We start from the raw sequence: 22218 nt of genomic DNA, 5'->3' as shown, positions 1-22218 counted from the left end.
AATGCCGGTGTGGAAAAATCAGAGTTTAGTAACCCTATGCTATCATAACTGATACAGGGAAGGAAAGAAGTTTCATTTACTCAACAAATATTTGTGACAAAATTAGACTGAAGTTTTTCCAGGGACACCGTCTCATTGCAATGGAATGTCCCATTCACACTGACACTAATAAGTAATTAGGATGTGAGTCTAGTTCTGCCATCAGGCTTTTCATCAACAATAAGAGTGGCATATTTGAGCATGAAAGAAAAATGACTTTGATATCATCAATTTTATGAATCCAGTAGTGCCCAACCTATAGACTATAGATTTCCCAGTTAGACAAACCAGCCAATTTTTTGTTATGTTTAAATTTGGTTTCCATTACTTATATCTAAAAGATTTTTCAAAAATATATTGGCTATATTTGAAGACTTCTAGAACTTAAAACAACTGAGAGACTAAAATAAGACTGTGTCTTTGTTAAAAACTATGGGACAAGGATTTTTTTTTTCTTTTAAAGACTTTATTTATTTATTTGACAGAGAGAGAGCAGAACTAGGGGAAGCAGCAAAGGAAGAAGCAGGCTCCCCAGTGAGTGGGGAGCCCAGTGTGGGGCTCGATGTGGAGCTCAGTCGAGCTGAAGGCAGACACTTAAACAGCTGAGCCACCCAGGCACCCCAGTGGGACAAGGATTTTATGGGATTTGGGAGAATAGTGTTGGATGAAAGTTTGAGAAAATATCTTCATATTGTAGCCTATAAATGTGTTTGTAAAACTGTGTTTTATTCTGTCAGGCTTATGTCAGGTAAATTGTTTACAGTCAATAAAATGTCTTAAGATTTTACATGAACACACTGAGGTGACTTACTCAAGGTTACAGAGTGGCAGGACCTGTTCTATGGATCAATAAATAAATCACATTAACTCTCAGAAAAGAACACAGACTCAACCATTTTCAGTATATATTCAGTCTATCCAGAGACTCTCCATTGAAACTTCAAATTATTCTTTTCTTGTTCACCTAAAATATACTTAGCAAATAACCTTTTTAAGTGAATATTGTACAAGGGTCATATATATGTGTGTGTGTGTATATATATATATATATATATATGTGTGTGTGTCTGTATATATACTATATATATAAATAAATGTATGAACATTTATTTAAAAGCCTTTAAAAATCAGTCATCTCAAAATTGCTAACTAGTAAAAAATGGTAAAATACTTTAAGCTTGAACTAAAATTAGATTCTTTCATTCATTTTATTTATGATAACTTATTCACAAGTATTATTCAACATAAATAGTATATTTGGAATTTTAATTGACATTGTAAATGCTAAGAGTTGTTTCTAAAAGGAAGGCAAAAGGACTTATATTATGTAAAAGTATTTCTTTAAATCTGTAGAACTCTTCTTTTGCATGTCAAAAATAGCTATAACTCAGAGGTAAAGTAAAAAATAAATATCGAAAAAATATTTATTACTTTTGATAAAACTATGGTAATTCCAGAAGGCCTGTTTTTGTAAACATTCTTATACATGGACAGTTTCCAAGAAGTGTTCTGAAGTCTAATAATTATTATCCCAGATGACTGATTGTGCCTACATGGGACAAGCTGAATGTGCTGTCACATCAGACAGAGTTGCCAATCTTAAACCAACTATGACTACTCTCTATACACTTCTCTCTCTGGGGCATTAAAAAACTCTTAATTAGCTTTTGTTTCCAAGCAGGACTTAATTTTTCATCATGTTATTTCCTCTTGCTGGGATTATTAGACTTAAATTGACTTTGACATTTCATCTATTACAATAAATGCATATATTTATACAATATTTAATTCAAGTTGTTAGCCTAACTAAGATAAAATCAGAGGCTTATTAAAAACATAAATGTCCCTTTCATACTGAAACAGGAATTTGTTCTATACAATTCAGAATCATGTGGAGATATGATAAATTTATCAAAAAAAGCAAATCTATTCTTATGGAGACTTTTGATGACTTAAAAATATAAAAACTACCTATATATTATATAATGAAACTTTATCAATGGTACAATCTTGCATAAATCTATATTTCCATGATGGTAAAAAATTAAAAATACCCCAAATTAACAATATATTCTACTTATTCTAGAGAAAATTTAGAAAAATTGCCATACAATGTATTATTCCAAAGTGATTTGAGTTCCCAAGGAGGAAAAGACTGTACCAGCACAAATTATTCAGATATTGTTGAGAGCCTGGTATTTTTGAATAACTTAACCTACATGTATTTTTATTTTACAGTGTCAGTTTCAACTCACTTGAAATTTGTCACACAATAAATTTTGGTTTGGGTATGTAGCTTCACTTAGAGTCTAGCATCAGTTAAAATATGCAACTGCTTAGGAAAGTAAAGAACCAATTGTCACTTACCTTTACAGGTATTAATAGTGTGTTTAACAAGTAACAATATGCGTCCTCCTTTTAGCAGAAATGCTGCTTACTAATGACATCTCATTGCTTCACACAGCATGGGCTCTCATTCTATTTGGGCATAATGACTAAGCTAACATCAGTTTTTAAGAATGCATGTTATCATTATTCATTACAGTACTGCACTGAAGCTTCTCTGGGAGGCAATAAAGAACAAAATGTATATTTTAAAGACCCTCATTTTCTCCCTAAATGCTTGAATTAAGCTACAGTCTGCGATGTTCAGAGAATTGAGTTATGTCCTAAAGCAATGCTTCTCTTGGAGTACATCATGCCTGGAGATTGAGCTCTGATTAGCCTCTGAGTTTTCTAATACAGTCTATTGATTTTCTGCTACTGTAGCTGCCATTGGATTCTGTGTGCTGGCACAGGGGTTCTGTCTTTTGCATGAGACAATGATGAATGGTTGTCTGCGAGGCTCCAAGCACATACTTATTTCCTCTTCAATAAGGACAACTGTCAATATCATTTAAGTGGAGAAAAATGCTGCGAAACCCAGCATGCTTATGGAAAGATTTGGGTTTTCTTCATGTTCATTGTTGATTCTATCTACTAAACTACACATGTTCTACAAAAAGTTTACAATTTGGGACGCCTGGGTGGCTCAGTTGGTTGGACGACTGCCTTCGGCTCAGGTCATGATCCTGGAGTCCCGGGATCGAGTCCCGCATTGGCTCCCGGCTCTGCGGGGAGTCCACTTCTCTCTCTGACCTTCTCCTCGCTCATGCTCTCTCTCACTGTCTCTCTCTCAAATAAATAAATAAAATCTTTAAAAAAAAAAAAGTTTACAATTTTTTTTTGGTATTATTAAATTCCCTCACTCTTATGGTGGGAAAAGAATAAACCTTGTTTTAAAGGTAAAAATAAGACAATTTTTGTGAAAGTATATTATGAAAGCAATTTCATTTTAATTTCAATTGGCAACAACCTTGATTTTAAACGCAAACAGACTAGGACTAAGAAATAAACCAATACTCTGAATCCAGTTTTTTAAAAAATTCTCATTTTAAATGAATGCACAAAATTAGAATCATCTGGAACCTTCTCAATATACACTTACAAAATATCATTTCAATGTCAACTGACACTGATTTTTTTTTTTTTCCCAGTAAGTATACCAGATTGTCTTATATCAAATTCACTACAAGCAGAATTTGAGAAAGATTCTTGTGTAAGTCAGCATTGGACAAGTATTTTGATGACACCTGTAGCAAGTGAGGAAAGTAGCCCAGGTCAGGGAAAACCTAGGTGCAGATGTCAGTGCAGGTGAGGTCTGGTCTCAGGTTCACTTCACAGGGAATCCTGGAGTGGGAATGGTATCACTCAGTTGTTACACTTTGAAACAAAGTCTCAGCCAGTTTTTGACCCTTGTGAGTAAGTCATTGGTCACAGGCTCCCTGGGTGGTAGTAGGGGAACATAATTTCCTATTTCCGTGTCAAGCAGTTCCCATTAGTGGAGGGCAAAATTCAGGGGAAGGGGCAGCTGTGAGTTACTAGCAGCCAGCACTCAGGGAGACAGAAATTGGGTGCATCAGCTCCCAAAAGAGATCCAAGAAGGCCAAAAGCAGAGCTAGCCGCACAGGTCAATTGAGATTCACCCTTCAGATCTGCCTACCTCCAATGCATATTGGCAAAGATTAAACATAGCACCCATTCCAATTAAAACGGGGATCTGTGTAACTGATGTACAGCTGGCTTACCAAAGTGAGGGATGATTTGAATTATGGTGTAGCATGGAAATTGACCAGCAAAAAAGAAAGATAGAAAAACATTTGTTTTACAATTTATGGATAAAAATCAAAGGGCTTTCTGTACTAATTGAATCAACATTTTTACACCTGTTTCAACTGTTTTGTTTTATAATTTGAATACTCAATAGACTGAAAATATAAAATGTGAACATTTTGTTCCTGTTGTTATTTTTTGTTCTTCTAAAGAACTCTCATAAAATGCATTGCAACACTGTTTAATTTTTATACAGGAAAAGAAAATGCAAAATGATCTACTTTTTCATTTTTTCAATTTCATTCAGGAGATTAAAAAAACTTAAAAAATAGTCTAATGGCTCAAAAAGGAATAAAGTATGACAGTAACTGAAATTTAATTACACCTAAAAGAATCTACCAAATTATTTATGAAACGATGAGTTTCATAGTTTCTGTAAGTTAAAACTACCATTCTAAAATATCACAATCCTTTAATGGTACATGAATCTGGATTTATCCACATACAAAATCCTCAGAATAAAATTGAATTAATTCTAACAAAAAGGTAGAGAACTCCTTTTAAAATAATCCAGGGATAGTGTTTCAAGTACATATATATTAAGAAGTATAATTTTGCTTCAGGGAGAAGATTTTTTGTTTTGTTTTGTTTTCTTAAAACTAACCCCATATCATTTTTTTAATATGAGTTTTTAACTCAAAATATTGAGTTTTTAAATATTTCCTTTTCTTTCTACTTATAAAATATTTGGAATTTTCTTTGTTCTACTTCTCAAATTACTAGAATAGGGTTTTTGCCTATAGTATTTGAAAATGTTAGTGGTGTCAAGTACTCTGACCTGATGATACCAGAATACGAAATTACTGGCTATTATAAGTGATAGATTCTGGAGTTATTTCAAATCACAACAGGCTAGTGAATGAGCTTGTGCTTTTAGATCTTTCTCCAAGCAGACAACAAGTGTATATATTAATATCAATCCAGTTTTTCCTTGGCACCTGGGTATTTATTCTACCCAGGAATCTCTAATATTGATTACAAGTCATATGAAGTTAGACTGATGTGTTTCTTTCCACTTTCTTTCCAAAAATTCCAAAAAATTAGGCCAGAAACTCAAGGTGAATGGAGGAAGCTCATTATAATACCCTTCTTTTGGGCATTCATTTCACTTTAGTTAAGTAATTGAATATATTAGGCAGGTGAAAGTACACAGTGTGATGCATGTGTGCACATCCTTGGGCTCAGTCGATGTGAAATTATAAGAGCAGTTTAGAAGGAAGATTTCTGGCAGAATCATATGAACCTAACTACGCTATAGTCTTTTTTTTCCTGTTTCTTTTTCTTTTTTTTTTTTTTTATTTCTTTTTAGCATAACAGAATTCATTGTTTTTTCACCACACCCAGTGCTTCATGTAATACATGCCCCTCCTTAATACCCACGACCTGGCTCCCCTAACCTCCCATCCTCCGCCTCTTCAAAACCCTCAGATTGTTTTTCAGAGTCCATAGTCTCTCATGGTTCACCTCCCCTTCCAATCTCCCTCAACTCCCTTCTCCTCTCCATCTCCCTATGTCCTCCATGTTATTTGTTATGTTTCACAAATAAATGAAACCATATGATAATTGACTCTCTCTGCTTGACTTATTTCACTCAGCATAATCTCTTCCAGTCCTGTCCATGTTGCTACAAAAGTTGGGTATTCATCCTTTCTGATGGAGGCATAATACTCCATAGTGTATATGGACCACATCTTCCTTATCCATTCATCTGTTGAAGGGCAACTTGGTTCTTTCCACAGTTTGGCGACCGTGGCCATTTCTAATAAACATTGGGGTACAGATGGCCCTTCTTTTCACTACATCTGTATCTTTGGGGTAAATACCCAGTAGTGCAATGGCAGGGTCATAGGGAAGCTCTATTTTTAATTTCTTGAGGAATCTCCACACTGTTCTCCAAAGTGGCTGCACCAGCTTGCATTCCCACCAACAGTGTAAGAGGGTTCCCCTTTCTCCACATCCTCTCCAGCACACTTTGTTTCCTGTCTTGCTAATTTTGGCCATCTTTACAGCCTTTCAGTAACACCAAGAAAGCACTCATCCATCTAAACCTTGACTTCAGTTCTTAATTGAAATGGAAATGCAACGGGTGCTGATGGATTGTTTTTGTTTGTTTGTTTTTATTTGAGAAAGATAGACTCTTAAGCAGGCTCCATGCCCAGCACTGAAGCAGATGTGGGGCTCAATCTTACAACCCTGAGATCATGACCAGAGCCAAAATCAAGAGTCAGTCGCTTAACTGACTGAGCCATGCAGGTGACCCAGATGCTGATGGACAGTTAAGTCTAACATACTTTAAAATGGTAGGTTATCAAATAGTCAAATTCATCCCTATTCAGTTAATAGAACCATATTAGAATAATAGCATATTGTATTTTGTGAATTCTTAATGAATCAATGAAAACTTCATAAAAAGTTAATATTCATCCATTGGTAATTAAGATAAACTGTCCTGTTGTAACTGGAGCACAATTTCATAATATCAACTATTTGAGTAAAAGTATATATACACTCTTTGATGTGCTGCAGACCACAGTCTGGAGCCATTTATAGACTTGACCAAGTTACTAAAACTCAATATGCCTTAGTGACCTCATATTTTATATATAAAAATAATACTAATAAAATAAAATAAATAAAATAAAATAATAATAATAATAATAATTGGAAATAATACATGGAAAATATTTAAAGAGTACCTTGGACATATGGGTATTAACTATTAATATTCAGCAACTCTACTTTTAGTAAGAAACCTAGAAAATGATAAAGGACGTACACAAACATGTTGCTGCAAGGATATTTAGTCTAACAATACTTGATATAGAGGGAAAATATTAATAATTGTCACAAAATAAGATTGGGGTTTGAATGATTAAGCTAGATCTTTAAGATGGAACTTCATACAGCCATGTAAAATGGCATAATAGAAATGCATTTATTTATATGAAATATACTGGTTTTACATGAGATCAATTAGATAAAGACTATATATGAACTATTATTTTATTAAATTTTAAAATAAATTCATACAGATATCCTAAAAATTCTGATGGTGCAAACATAATGTTGAGATTGGATATCGCAATGGGTGCCTGGGTGGTTCAGTCGGTTAAGCATCTGCCTTCAGCTCATGCTTCAGCTCAGGTCATGATCCCAGGGTCCCGGGATCAAGCCCCATGTTGGGCTCCCTGCTCAGCAGGGAGTCCATTTCTCCCTCTCCCTATACCCTTTTCCCCTGCTCCCACTAATGCAAGCTAGCTCTCTCTCTCTCTCCCTCCCTTTCTCTCTCTCAAATAAATAAATAAAATCTTAAAGAAAAAGATTGGATATTTCAGAATGTAGCTGTATGGATAATTTTATCCTTTTCATTTGATTATATTGCTCTCTGGATGTTTTCAGAGAAACAGGATTTTTTTGAGAAAAAAATTAATCGTAAATCTTAAAAACTCCTACAAATTGTATAGGACACCAATTTCTACTCTACAAAGTGATCTTGTAAAGTTAAACTTCTAAATAAGACTTTTTTTATATATAAATGAGGGACATCCAGCAAAATTTGTCTTATTTCTGTGTGAGAGCAAAGCTTTTCACAGAAGTCTTCAGTTTTTAAAAGTACTAAATGTAAAACTCTCTAGGAGATATTGTCCACATTATTAGCCTAAGATGGTAATGAAAAATTATTGACCAACTACACGTCTTGAAGCAATAAAAATACCCCTCAAACATTACATTTAGCAATCTAGAAAAGCACAAACCTGATAAAGCCTTTAGCTGAGACTAATAAAAACAACCCCTATTATGTAGCCTATGGTGCTCAATAAGATACCCTTTTTTTTAAATGGCAGAATGAGCAATGATTTTCAAGAATATTTGAACTACTCTTTTTTAAACTTATAGACATACATCTTTGATGATTAACTCCTGAATTTTTCATATATTCTTTTCAATACTGTAAGAGAATATTGTTTTACAAGAAATAGTTTTATTGCTTACGGAAAAATTTTGTGGTGTGTCTAGTACTAAGAACCTAAGCATACTTACATCACATGGCTAGAATACTTTGAAAAGGCAATTAATACTTCATACAGTCAAAAGTATACTTCACATTAGTTGTTTATAGAGAAGAAAATTGTAGCTTGCTTGAAAGTTAATGACAGAGAATGTCATTAAAATAAATGATTTTACCTTGAAACACAAAAAGGAGAAGAAATCCATTTATGATTAGTATATGTGAAATAATAAAACTTCCCAGCATGCACCTCAGAAAGTGCTAGTTGACATGATATGTTATTTGCTTGCTTCACTTGTTATTTCCTTTATTCATTCATTCATCTCTTCATTCATTCATTTACTTAGCCCTGGCAAACTCCTGCCAGTTTAAAAAACAAAAACAAAAACAACAACAACTCGGGGCACCTGGGTGGCTCAGTGGGTTAAGCCTCTGCCTCAGACTCAGGTCATGATCTCAGGGTCCTGGAATCCAGCCTTGCATCAGGCTCTCTGCTCAGCAGGAACCCTGCTTCACCCTCTCTCTCTGCCTGCCCTTCTGCCTACTTGTGATCTCTCTCTCTGTCAAATAAATAAATAAAAATCTTTAAAAAAAAAAAAAAACCTCAATTACAGGATCAGAAACTTACAACCTGTCACTCAGAATTGCTACCTAATCTTCAGAGTACAGATCTTGGCAGCAGATAAAGAGTACCAATGCTTTAGTTTCCTTAGAAACGAAATAAAACAAAGCCAATAAAAGGGATGGGGTGGTGATTAATTTAAAGAAAAATCTGACTTTGCTAAAGATGTAAATATCAGGTAATTTCTTGAAGTTTAAAACTTTTCCTAATCTTAGTTTCTTCCTTCCACATCCACACTGAATCCTAGTGTGACTGGCTAGCTGACAAATGCACATAATACTTTGAGTTGCCAAATACCTGGAAGCACATGTCAGGCATGATTATCAACAACCTATGCTGCACTCCAGTTTATCCCACAGGGGACCCGGGATTCTGTCCATGTGGTTGGTCGGCAGTGCCAGCAAACCATGTGTAGCCCGCAAATAGAAGCTGAGCCCTCCTCAAATCTACATGCACGTTTCAGTACATGACTTTCTTTGTTGTTTGTTTATATACCTTATATTACAGAAAGAAGTTTATATTTATCTAAGGAAAAAACAGAAAGCTAAAGATGCCAGGTCTGGTCATATATCATTCTGGGACTAATTCCCAGAAACGATATACTGAAACTGAAAATCTGTTCCCAAAACAATAATTCCCAGAGAACCAAATGGGCAAAAATCAGCTTGTTATTCATTCACATATTAAAAAAAAAAATCATACTCATCCTTACTCATCTTTTAATAATTATCATCTAAATCTTAATTGCCAACTCATTGTCTTCTTACCCAACCATAAGTCTTCATTCACGGAAGTACGAAACTCCGGAAAACCCTCCTGTGGATTAAGTGCTACTTTTTTTTTTTTTTAAAGATTTCATTTATTTGATAGACAGAGGTTACAAGTAGGCAGATAGGCAGGCAGAGAAAGAGGAAGCGAAGCAGGCTTCCTGCTGAGCAGAGAGCCCGATGGGATGCGGGACTTGATCCCAAGATCCTGGGATCATGACCTGAGCAGAAGGCAGAGGCTTTAACCCACTGAGCCACCCAGGAGCCCCTAAGTGCTACTTTTAATGAATAATCTATGAACTACTACCTTCTTCATGAAATTTTTAAAAATTGGATATATTGAATCTTTTCCTATCACCACTTACTCTTAGCTTTCAAGACTCCTATTTCACGTTTTGTTAAATTTGCAAATTATGTAAACACAATGGGTCTCACTTTATGGATTTACATTTGTAACAGTTTAACCTCTCAGTTACCAACATATTTGTAAATCCTCACTTATTAGAATTTCTGTTTTAATTTGCAAAGTGTGGAATCAAGAAGGTTGAAGTGGAAATAAATGAGTTGATTACTTCAGAAATGTTTACAACAGATATTTACTCTTTACTCGAGCACTAAGATATCTAATAAAGAATTGCTAAGCTTAAAAGTATCAGAGAAAGTAGAACAAATCAAAGCAAAAGCAACCAGCCAATCTGCAATCTATCTATCTCACCTTATTATTACTGCTTTTTTATTCTGTCAATTTAAATTTCTCTGCTCACATTCATGTAACTGACCTTGAGTTATTTACTTAACTTCTATTAGCTTCCAACCTTTCATTTCTTGAGGGGATTACTAATAAGAGTTGTTGGAAGACTAAATTAGACAGGGCAAGTGAAGATTTAATAAATGCTGGTCAATATCTTTTATTTCTCTTCTTCATCTCTACCCTTACCCCTCTTGCTAGAGCATGCAAAGCATGCTCATAAAATTGAGTGTGGGTTTTGTAAATCTAGGTTTGTTCACTCTTCCGCAGATTCATTCTTCTTATTACTGGTCAGTCAATGGGGCTCTAATTAACATACAGCCAAATAATAAAGAGCTCTAGTTTTTTTTTTTTTTTAAGATTTTATTAATTTATTTGACAGAGAGAGATCACGAGTAGACAGAGAGGCAGGCAGAGAGGCAGGCAGAGAGGCAGGCAGAGAGAGAGAGGGAAGCAGGCTCCCCGCTGAGCAGAGAGCCCGATGCGGGACTCGATCCTTGGACCCTGAGATCATGACCTGAGCCGAAGGCAGCGGCTTAACCCACTGAGCCACCCAAGCGCCCTAAAGAGCTCTAGTTTTAAAATTGTTGCTTATTAATTGATAAAATTCAAAATTTCTCTTTTATGAAATTCAGTAGTCTGCTTTTTTGCTTTGTTTTTTCCCTTGGTATCCCGCTTACCATGTGACTAACTGCAAATAATCAGATGGACTTTGTCTGAACATAAACAACTTCAAATGCTTCTCTCTATGGCTTCAAAGTTTCTAGCACCTGGGGGAAATGATACATTGAAAAGATAATAAAGTTTCTATTATTTATCTAAATGATGAGAAAGGTGCCTATAAGGGAAACTGAGTTATTAAAGTTGTTCTATAACTGTAAAGGACAACTCGTAGTTGAAAGGCTAGGATTATGTATTTTTTTTCTCAAACAAAATTCTAGATACTATACACTGGTTAATTCAACATACTCATAATAATAAAAAAAATAAATAAACCCGTCAGTTGCTTCTAAAAAATAATAAAAAAGATTGCTATACAAAACAATAAATAATCAAACAAAGAAACTATGATTTTTAGATGGTAATGATATGTGAACATAGGTCCATCAGTTGTAAATAATGTACCACTCTGAGGGCAGATGTTGATAATTGGGCAGTTTATGCAAGTGTATATGAAATATCTCTGTAACTTTCAGTTTTGCAGTGAACCTAAAGCTTCTGTTAAAAAAAAAAAAAAGGCTTAGAAAAAAGTCTAGACTTAATTAAAACCATACAAGTCAATTAAAAGAAAATGTCAATAATAATATAATTTCAACCCTCACTCAATATCACATTTTCTCCTAAGATAAATGGAATGGGATTAAGAATGGGCTCCTAAAAAAAAAAAAAAAAAAAAAAAAAGAAAGAAAGAAAAAGAAAAGAAAAGAATGGTCATGGGCTCCTAACTACAGCTGTGTGACTCTGGAGAAGTTACTGAAACTTCTTAACTAGTTTCTGTGTCTACAATTTGGGGTAAGAACAACAGATCATGCTTGATTTTATCATTATCAATTAAAATAATATTTAAGTATTTGGAAGATTATCAATATGCAATAAATGTTAAATGTCTGTAAGGAAAAATACAGGAATAAAATGAAGAAAATAATCGAGTTTCATGAAATTAAAGGAAATAATGTAGTTATATAATTATTCAAACACTTAAAAATGCTTCAGGAAATGGTCTGCCAAAATTTCCATCTGTTTGTTTGTTTAATATTAAATTAATAGCCCCAAATTTTAAGAAACAATTTTTATTGAATGTATGCTGTGTTTGAAGCACATATAATATCGTTTGATTTTTCATGTAGAATGTCAAAAATTTACCTGTTGAGATTCCAAAAAAAATCATTGTACTCTTGAGCATGGGATATACCCTTCTTAATCTGAATGTAGAGGTTTAAGATATTAATGATTATGTAGATAATTGACAATTCCAAGATAAATATTAACTTGCTGAATTATTATGATCATTTTGGGATTTTTCCAAATAGCCCTTTTTATTCTACATTTATAACATCATGTCAAGGGTTGGAACCTAAAAGTAAAAGGGGAATATCTACATGAATGACTAATTACTCAATAATGTATCAAAAAAATCTTAGTCTAATCATCACCCATTGCTTGTAAGGTGAGTATATGTTGCCTTATGAAAAAATTAAAATAGAAATAGTAATTAGAAAGCTAATTTCTGAATAAAACTGTTAAAACTCTGATCACGTTTTGAAAAAGAAAATCCATCTCTCATACTCCTCGATGTTAATTATATCTTCTTTGTTTTAAATTTGATATTGAACAAAGAAAAAGAGGAAAAATTAAAAAAACAAATTTCAAGTGACATTCAACAGACTTCCTATGAACCTTGCTAAAATCATAAAAAGTCAAGCTTTATCATTTTATTGGACTAGAGAGTCCAAGATGTATTTTGTCATACAACTGCATTGTAAAATTGCTAAAGGAACAAAGGCATAATAATTATTATTTCTACAACTCATGTTGGATTTTGGAGCATCGCGATTATTGAAATGTTTTCACATACGTTTATTTCACCTATCAAATGACAGTGAAACTATAAGCTCATTTAAGCCAAAATAATAGGTAATACTATTTATATGCTACCCACTCTCAACCCCATCCCAGTTTCTGTCTTACTACTAAATCATCATTGAGCTGTTTTTCCTATTTGAACTATCAGATGTTACATCACTTAACTATACTAATTACTTAGCTATTCAGCTATGTAGAATGGGATTTGACCAAACTACATTAAACAAATGACAAGAGAGGAATTCAGTAACCTTAGAGGCCCCATTCCTCCACTTTTGATAATGAGCAAGATGGTAAGAAGCCCTTCCGTAGGTCTCAGGCATCTCACTGAAGAACCGGCTGATAACAGATAACTCCACTCTCCGGGCACAGCCTTTTCATCAGAACCTTTTTTCTCCTACCGAGAAAGTTCTTATGCACCTTAGTTGTGATGTTCTCTGCCTGCTGGTTTTCTGCTTGTCTGTCTGTTTTGTTTTGTTTTGTTTTGTTAGGAAGTGCCCTCACCTGGAGATTTTTCTGTGATGCACCCAGTCCTGCCATAGCTGATCTCAATCTCCTCTGGCCCTAGATCTTATAGATATTGTGGTCTGATAGTTCTCTGCCTGTAAGTTTTCCCTCAGTAAACCCTATATTACATTTACACCACATCAAGGTAGTAGGTAGTGCTATGTGCATCTGGGTCTTATCTGGGTGACGAGGGATATAGAGGACTATTTAAGTTTAGTATGAGAGAACATCTCACATTTCTTAAATGGTAGAAGGAAAAGGGACAAAGTCTTAAATATATAATACCTGTATATAATCTGTTTTTTAGAGACTTTGGGATAGAGAGGGTGATTTGATGGAGTAAAGGACACCCTGATGAATGTCTTCAAAACATGGAAATGTATTTTTATGGAGAATATACTAAAAGCTTTTTTGGAATCGGTTGGATTGATGTCTTAAAATTAGGAAAGTAACATTGAACATAGAAATAGGAGTAAAACCCAATAATTCAGACAGAATGTTAATATATTACCAGAAGTCCTTCAAGAGTTTTCTTTCCTTTTTTTTTTTTAATATTTTGTAGGGTATGCTATCAGCACACTTTTGTAACCTTTTCACTAAATATATTATAAACATGTTTATCTTTTCCTTATAAACATCATTTATAAAGTAAACATTGTTTCATCACATAGAGAATACTTAGCATAAAGTTTATTTTTTAAAAGTTTTAGTATAGTCTATCACAGTCACTAATTATTGGCATTTCAAGCTATAGAATAATTGGCAAAAAATTTCACTTTATTTCCTATTCCTCATACCATTTATTTAAGTGAACCACATCTAAGGGAGAAAATAGGCTGGTTTGAGAGATGCCTGTAACTATCTCTGCAATGGGTATTTACACGGGAAAACATAATAATTTAGCTTTTCAACAAAAGGAAATATTTCTTTTTGATGGCTGGAGTTTGAGACGAAATGCCACTGCATTACTGCAGTCTGAACATCTATGGATCTCTGACAAGGAATAGACAGTCTCACTTAATGTTATAGATCTCTTGTGATTTTCAACACCACAGCTCTCATATAAAAATTGAATAGGGGCGCCTGGGTGGCTCAGTGGTTAAAGCCTCTGCCTTCGGCTCAGGTCATGATCTCAGGGTCCTGGGATCGAGTTCCCGCATCGGGCTCTCTGCTCAGCAGGGAGACTGCCTCCTCCTCCTGTCTTTCTCTGCCTGCCTCTCTACCTACTTGTGATCTGTCTGTCAAAAAAAAAAAAAAAAATCTTAAAAATTGAATAAATCTCCCCATCATTTTAGGTTACATTACAGACTGATTTTTGAGATCAGAACTTGAAAGAATATATGAGCTGTTTGATGAATCTCTTTCAAAGGCAGTGATGAAATCCAAACCCCCTCATAGGACATTCAAAGACCTTCAAGATATCATCCCATGGTCAATCTCATTCATGTTTTTCAGGAGAATTATTATTATTATTATCATTATTAATGATTTTCAAGCAGGTCAGGAAAGGGTGATAAAACACAGAAAAACATTCCCTCTCATTCTATTATTCAAGGAAGAGTTCTTCTATAATGCATGCCAAAAATAAAATAATTATGTGTATGGTTGTCTGTAATCTAGGAGGAATGTAAGTATGTTATTTAGCATAGAGGTAATGGCAATCTGAAGCTTTTCAATTATATCCAAAATGCTGACACACCAATCCTGTTCCCTCATTCATATGACTAGATAGATTTGTGCCTGACTGAATTGCATGAAGGCATCTTCCTATGTCTGGAGAAATACACCTTCCATTAATGGCACAATACACAATCTATTGAAGTATTTTCTTGAGAACTAATAGCTATTTTTTTTATGTACGTGTGTTTAGTAAATGATGCTATAAATGAACTCAGACCAAACCAATTATAAAACAGAAGAGAACATGAATCTGTCCTTTCTTAGGATTATATTATTTAAAAAAAAGTAAATGATGTTCAGTCATTTGCTAGCATCAATTGAATTTTATATAATGCCTGTCTCTCTGCTGAGGGTATATAATTTAAAGGTTTCTGTATGGAAAAAAAGTATTTCCAGGGAGCATTTTATTTTTTAAGTCTTCTTATTAATTTAAAAATAATTTCTTTCTTCTATCCTATGTCCTACAGAGTAGACAAATTTTCTTCTAGTGCTAATTTTCAATCACATTCATGTGAATTTCAGATTCACAATTATTGCTTTAGAACTAATCAATAAACAGTAAAAGTTATTCTTGCTGTCTTCAAATCCAAGAGGGAAATTGTGAAGGTCAAACATAGTTGTGCTCTCTTAAGGATCCTCTCTCCCTCTCCCTCCCTACACTTTCCTCTCCCTTTCCCTTTCTCTCCCTCAACCTCTCCCTCTCTCATTCTCACACAGCTCTTACTCTCTTGGTAACTCTCATTAATGCCTTTAAATCATCAGTACACTCCGAGGCAAAGGAAAGAGAGATTCTTCCGTGTTAGGGAAAATATGATTGGCAGGAAGTGGGGAAGAGAGGATACAATTGGCTGAACCTTCAATAATATTAAATCAGGGTCTTCCTCTTATTAAACTGATCTATAAAACTTCATCACCACAAGCTGTAAAAGTTGTAAAATGAAGCACCAAATCACAGGCAAGCTAGTGTTTCCATTTAAACAAACATACGTTAACTAAGGGCAGAAATTTTGAAGTTTTTTTTTTTTTCAATTAATGGATTTCCTAAAGGGAAACTTCAATTAGTTGAAGTATATAGACACTTGATACTTTTTAATTTTCCCCTTAGAATAGGATCATGTTTTACTTTGGCAAAATGAATGCAAAGATAAGCATTGCATGTGGATATTGTCAGAAATGGAACTAAAAACTGCCTTTGTGAGTATTAGATCAATAACTAATTTATACTGGCCAGAATAGATCCTGGTACATCTCTAAGAAATACAAGTCATGAGGTTAGGATCTCTTTGTAAAAATTTTCATACTTTGTTAAAGTAAAATAATTTTCTTTTTCTTTTTTCTCTTTCTTTTCCAGCAATGATGAATTCCTTTTTCCAAATGGCTTAAAATAAAAGAATATCGTAGATAACTTGTAAAGTAATGCTCAAACAATTTACAAATTTAATTAGTTGTGAAACTATGATATGCATTTATATAATCATGTTCTTATACATTTCTTCATTATGAAGTATGATATGTAGTAGCCCACATGTATAAACAGCTGGTATTTTCTTTATTAATGCAAACTGCATTATTTCTGGCACTAGGTAATGTAGATTAAGGTGTGTATACGCATGTGTGTATTGTCTCTCCTTAGGAAAATGTAAACACTTGAGAAAAGACATTTTTGGAAAATAAGATATTGGATAAAAGGATTTTTTCCCAAGTATATAAAAGAAAAAGGGATAAATATTTATAACTTACTTAATTGACAACTCTTTTAGGCAAAATAAATTTCTTATTGAAGTTTCAGCACATTTTTTTGAAAGAGAGTAAATTGAGTAATATGGTAGAGATAGTTACCTAACTTCTGTTGAATTTTACAACAAATATTCTACAGTACAAATATTCTAAAATACAAATACAAATACAAATACAAATATTCTAAAAGTATTCTCCATCCTAAAGATCAAAATATGCTTGAAATTATGCACTTTTAATCAATAAAGTTTTTTAAAAACATTGGCTAATATTCATGATTTTTTTATCAGCCTATTAAAATAAGACACAAGGAATTCTTTTTTTTTTATTTTTTTATTTTTTATTAACATATAATGTATTATTAGCCCCAGGCATACAGGTCTGTGAATCTCCAGGTTTACACACTTCACAGCACTCACCATAGCACATACCCTCCCCAATGTCCATAACCCAACCACACTCTCCCTATCCTCTCCCCTCCAGCAACCCTCAGTTTGTTTTGTGAGATGAAGAGTCTCTTATGGTTTAAGACACAGGAATTCTTATCCTCTGTAACTTATATCCAGGTACTTATGTAAAATACTAAAATGTTTCCCCATAGAGTGGAGGATGAAATCAGATAAGATCATTCCCACTCTCTTTTAGAATTGTCTCAAAACTTCTAACATTCTCCAATGCTGTCATCATCCTTCTATCTCAGAAACAGCATTCTTCAATCTTTTTTATTAATGAATCTTTGGCAATTTACTTAATTTCTCTCATATTAGAAAATTTTTTTCATTTTTTTATTTAATGGATATATTGTCTTATCAGACTAAAGGCTCTAACAAGGGGATTCCCTCTCTTTTTCTCAACATATACAAAATGGTGATGTTTAAGAAATATTTGGCAGGTTCTAAGGAGACTCCACACTTCTCACCAGCCAGTTCTCAGGAATAAGTTCCTTTCTGGAAGAGATACAAAGAAAGGCCTTTAGTAGAAGGATCATTTCTGAAGAGATCATTACTTTCTAAGTCAGATAAAGAAGAAGAAATAGTATTTCTTAATTCATAATTCAGCGCCTTGCTTAAGCCAGTTTCAAAGTAGGCATGAACACTCAAGGAGACCTCATAAAATTGTCAAAATATAATTTTCAAAAAGTTAAAAATATAACTCTCACACTGGTATAGGCTGGATAGCAAAAAGTTTTTAAATGATTGTACAAGTTTTCTCTTGCTGCTATAAAAAATTACCATTAATTTCATGGTTTAAAGCAATGCAAATTAAAGATCTTATATTTCTGTTAGAACAGAAGTCCAGCATTGCAAGCAGGGCTGTGCTCCTTTTTGAAGGCTCTACGGGAGAATTCATTTCCTGCTTATTTAGATTGTTGGCGGAATTCAGTTTCTTGTGGTTACAGGACCGAGGTTCCTATTTGAGTTCCTGTTGCTGACTGTCAGCTGGGGACCACTCTTAACACCAAGAGGTTTCTCTTTTTGATTGCTTATAACCCTTTATCTCAGAACCATCGATAGGCATTGAGGACTTGGACTGCGATATTTCTCTGCCACATTCTGTTGTCGAATCTAACTGACCACAGCCAGGAAGAGGTCTCTATTTTAGGAGTCACATGGTTGGGCCTGCCTAGATAATCCAGGATAATCTTCCCTTCTCAAATTCCGTAATTTTAAAAGCAGCAACAAACTCTCTTTTGTCATGTAAGGTAACATATTCACAAATTACAAATTACTTTTAACATATTCACAAATTACAAATTAATATGAACCATCCCACACTTCTGACAACCAGGGATCTGTTCTCTGTATTTATTAGCTTATTTCTTTTTGTTTTCCTTTTCTTTTTTTAGATTTCATATATAAGTGAGATCATAAGGTATTTGTCTTTCTCTGTTTGACTTATTTCACTTAGCATAATGCCCTTAATTTCTATCCATGTTGTTGCAAATGGCAAGATTTCATTCTTTTTATGGCAGAACAATATTCCAGTGTATTGGAGCACCTTGATGGCTCAGTGGGTTAAGTCTCTGCCTTTGGCTCAGGTCATGATCTCAGGGTCCTGGGATCAAGCCCCACATCGGGCTCTCTGCTCAGCGGGGAACCTGCTTCCTCCTCTCTCTCTGACCGCCTCTCTGCCTACTTGTGATCTTGGTCTGTTAAAATAAATAAATAAAATCTTTAAAATAAAAATATTTCAGTGTGTTGAGTGTGTGTCTGTGCATATACAACTTCATGAATATATCTATATCTATCTATCTATCACATTTTCTTTATGCATTCATCCATCAATGGATACTTAAGTTGTCCATTTGACTTAAGTTGTTTCCATATCTTGGCTCTTATAAATAATGCTAATGTTGTGATTAACATAGGGGTGTAAATATCTTTTCAAGTTAGTGTTTTCGTTTTCTTCACATGAATACCCAGAAGTGGAGTCACTGGATTATATGGTAGTTGTATTTTTAAGTGTTTTGAGAAACCTTTATACTCTTTTCCATAGTGGCTGCACCAATTTACATTCCCACTAAGGGTGCACAAAAGGTTCCATTTTTTCCACATCATTGCCAACACTTATTTCTTGTCTTTTTGTTAATAGCCACTCTAACAGGTATGGGATGATATCTCATTTTGGATTTGATGTTCACCTCCCTCATGATTACTGATATTGAGCACCTTTTCACTCTTTAATAAGTCAAATACCACAATTCAGAATGAAATAGGGAGACTCCTACAAAATCTATGGGAAAAAAAAATGCTGGAAAAAATTTCCACAAATAAGATGTAAAACAGGTTAATGTAGTATAGGGAATAAAATTGTAAGATCTAGATTTATCTCTTCTACTGGATGAAATTTATTTGAATTTTTAATAAATGGAAATTATTTGCTATATATCAATATTTATAAATATATAACTTTGTATAATGTAGATTTTGGTCAACAGTAAGCAGGTCAAACAAAGGTATATAAGTAAGTCAAGCTTTATCATACACATAGGATTTTTTTTAATTTTTTTCCAAGCCTTGGATTTTCTTTCTTTTGACAAAGTGAATTATTATAAATTTCTTTGGAATGGCTCTTAAAATTAATATCCCAGATTAAGGAAAGGATGCAAAACAGGAATGCAGTTGTTTAAGTCAACTATAGTCTACTTGATAAATTATCTGGAATAAAAATAGATACACATTGGGGTACCAGGGTATCTCTGTCGGTTGAACGTCTGATTCCTGCTTTCAGCTCAGGTTGTGATCTCAGGGTCCTGGGATCTAGGCCTGCATTGAGCTTGTGCTCTGAGGGTAGTATACATCCTCTCTCTCTCTCTCTCTCTCTCTCTAAAATAAATAAATCTTTAAAAAAATAGATATGCATTAATGCACAACTATATTATATATTTTATAATGTATTTTAACATATCCATGAGTACATATAAGTAGGAGTATTTATGTATTTCTGCATAGATAATAAATATATTTAGATCTGCATTTGCTATGTACTAAAGATTCTGCAAATAAAAAAAACAAAATCACTACATGCAATTCACAGGAAATGTCTTTGTTAAGCTTCTTACATAAAACATTATCAATGTGATCATCCTATAATTCTTTGCAATATCACTTTAATTCAACATGTATTTATGGAAATCTTACAACAAAATATAAATTATGGTAGCTACCATGGGTATTAGAAAAGAGCAACATATGGTCTCAGATCTCAAAGGACATGTAGTCTAATGGTTGAGGTGAGTAAATAAGCAAATAACTGATAGAATCTGAAAATTGGTCAAGAGAGGGATATATGAAATGCTATGGGAATGTAAACACCTAATTAAATAGTCTTCTGTCAGGGGAGAGTTTCAGGGGAAACTGAAGAACTGAAGATGCATTCGATTTCAATTTTGAGAGATAGGAAGTGATGGGACAGAGTTTCAGGAAGCATCCACCATCCAGGAGAGGCAGTAAGATTCCAATGTGATACCAGTGGAGGACAAGAGGGGTGAGGCAGTGAAGGTAGGTCAGAGCCTTGCTTTGCAGTCTGGTAGATGGAACTACACAAACATCAACTCTTCTCTTATTTACAGTGTGTCTTTTGGCAAGGTAGTTTTTCTAATCTTGAATAAATCATTTAACAATGTCTGTCTCTGACTATTGTCCTAGTACAGAGCCACTATAAATGTTAAGTTGCTGAAGGCCCTCATTCGCCATGACTAAAGCATAGGCCTCTTTCTATAAGCAATGGAAATTCATCAGAATTTTTTTTTTCTTTTAAGATCATCATCACAACAGAGTAGAATATGGACTGCAACAACAAGAGGTCAGATCCAGCAAGGCCATACCGATTGTCCACGTACCCAGTGAAGAGGCTGAAAATAAGACAATGGGAATGGAGGGGAGGAGGCGGTTGCCAGGGAAGTTTGAAGGTACAGACGTGGCTGGAGTGCTAACATTGTTTCTGACTGACATAGGATAGACGGGAAAAGGAGAGATCAAATATAATCGTAGGGTTCCTGGTTTAGACAATCTATTATTAGGGATATTATTAAAGAAAATGAGTAAAATGAGAAGCAAGTAGATCAATAAGGAAAAAAAATAAGTTTTTAAGTACTTGTTAGGGTTAAACTTATGAAAGAAATTACTTCTATTACAATTATCATCTTCATGAATCTTATGTTCACTATTCTGATCAAAACTGTTCAGTCGTGAACTAGAAAGTGACTTATTTGTAAAGTATAATCTAACTCAAAGATGTAGATGTGTGTAGCCTCAAGAAGTTGTGATGTTTTGCTGTGTTTTGATCTCACTATTTTTGCAGTTATAAAAGTCTTTCCTCGTAATGTCCAGCCTGTACCTTGTACCACAGAAAATGTTCCTTGAAGACTGTCTGACATGGACCAGCATACCTTGAAGAGAAGGAATTTGTCTTCTATTTGCCTGGAAATCTCCTCACAGTGCTTTGTTGCTCTGGTCACAGGAAGTGTTCGACACATACTATGGAACAAAGTCATCCCATAATCTTTAAATGCAGACATTTCTTAAACTCTTGTTGCTAATTAAGTTAATTAATTTCCAATTTGGTTGACAAGAGCAAATTCAAGAGACTCTTGGTGTTCACAGGGGCCCTGGGAAATTCCATTTAAACATTATAATCCATTCTGTCTCCAATGTAAAACACAAAATAGGAAGGAGGAGGCCTGATCTAACCTTCCAGCCCGTTTGAGCCAGTCAGCGATAACTAATGAAGGTGTGCTTCTGGGACCCCTGGACCCGTGCTGGAGGTGAGGCAGAAACAGCAGCCACCTGGTCCAAGGCAGCAGAGCGAGCAG

General features: G+C 34.2%; 1 pseudogene; it reads right to left on the bottom strand.

The window, feature by feature from the left end:
* The window catches only part of LOC125094106 (60S ribosomal protein L36a-like), a 123074-nt pseudogene extending 101150 nt beyond the window's left edge, over positions 1–21924 (bottom strand).
* Positions 21925–22218: the final 294 nt, after the last annotated feature.

This window comes from Lutra lutra, chromosome 2, assembly GCF_902655055.1.
Source record: "Lutra lutra chromosome 2, mLutLut1.2, whole genome shotgun sequence".
Classification (NCBI taxonomy): Eukaryota; Metazoa; Chordata; class Mammalia; order Carnivora; family Mustelidae; genus Lutra; species Lutra lutra.
The sequence above is the reverse complement of the archived record's forward strand: the minus strand, read 5'-3'. Positions and strand labels throughout refer to the sequence as shown.